Source organism: Arachis duranensis, chromosome 3 (assembly GCF_000817695.3).
Source record: "Arachis duranensis cultivar V14167 chromosome 3, aradu.V14167.gnm2.J7QH, whole genome shotgun sequence".
Lineage (NCBI taxonomy): Eukaryota > Viridiplantae > Streptophyta > Magnoliopsida > Fabales > Fabaceae > Arachis > Arachis duranensis.
The window spans coordinates 89,743,542-89,745,062 of record NC_029774.3 but is presented as its reverse complement, the minus strand read 5'-3'; positions in this window follow the sequence as shown (position 1 = coordinate 89,745,062).

The window sequence follows — 1,521 nt, the reverse complement described above, 5'->3', positions numbered from 1 at the left end:
TCACACAAACAAAAATAAAATAAAAATTGCAATTATGTAAATATAAAAATATTTACACCAACCAATAATTTAGCACACTATTTCAACTCCCCAGCAACGGCGCCAAAAATTGATGGGTGGAAAAATGCAGGTTAAGAATTTTTAATAAAAGCAGCATTGTCAATACAGTCTTAATCGATGAAATTCTCACTATCAATTTAATTTTTGTCACAATAAAAATTAAATAAATGGGAGTAAAATTCCCAGGCCGTTTCCCAAAGAGTTGACACAAGGTGCAATTTATTGGCTAGAAATTTTCTGAGTAATTTTTGAAGTGGAGAACGAAAAGTAAATGGCGAGAAATTAAAGCAGCGAACAATAGCAAGAGATGTTGTGTATTTGAAATAAGAGATTGATGAGCGGATAATTTATACGCTTTTTGGCATTGTTTTTATATAGTTTTTAGTAAGTTTAAGCTACTTTTAGGGATGTTTTTATTAGTTTTTATGTTAAATTCACATTTCTGGACTTTACTATGAGTTTGTGTGTTTTTCTGTGATTTCAGGTAAATTCTGACTGAAATTGAGGGACTTGAGCAAAACTCTGAAGAAGGCTGACAAAAGGACTGCTGATGCTGTTGGAATCTGACCTCCCTGCACTCGAAATGGATTTTCTAGAGCTACAAAACTCCAATTGGCGCGCTCTTAACGGCGTTGGAAAGTAGACGTCCAGAGCTTTCCAGCAATATATAATAGTCCATACTTTATTCGAAGAATGACGACGTAACTTGGCGTTGAACGCCAAGTACATGCTGCTGTCTGGAGTTAAATGCCAGAAAAACGTCATGATCCGGAGTCAAACGCCCAAAACACGTCATAACCTGAAGTTTGACGCCAAGAAATGCCTTAGCTCGTGAATTAATCAAGCTCAGCCCAAGCATACACCAAGTAGGCCCCGGAAGTGGATTTATGCGTCTCAGCCCCAGCACACACCAAGTGGGCCCCGGAAGTGGATTTATGCATCAATTACTTACTCATGTAAATCCTAGGAGCTAGTCTAGTATATATAGGACATTTATCTATTGTATTAGACATCTTTGGTCTCAGTTTTGTTTTATTCTTGATCCTAGGAGACTATTGATCACATTTAGGGGGGCTGGCCATTCGGCCATGCCTGAACCTTTTGCTTATGTATTTTCAACGGTGGAGTTTCTGCACACCATAGATTAAGGGTGTGGAGCTCTGCTGCACCTCAAGTATTAATGAAATTCTATTCTCTTTTATTCAAATCTCTCTTATTCTTATTCCAAGATATTCATTCGTACCCAAGAACATAATGAGTGTAATGATGAAAGTGACGATCATTATCATTCTCACTTATGAACGCACGTGATTGACAACCACTTCCGTTCTACATGCAACAGAGCTTGAATGTGTATCTCTTAGATTCCCCAACAGAATCTTCGTGGTATAAGCTAGATAGATGGCGGCATTTATGAGGATCCGGAAAGTCTCACCTTGTCTGTGGTATTCCGAGTAGGAT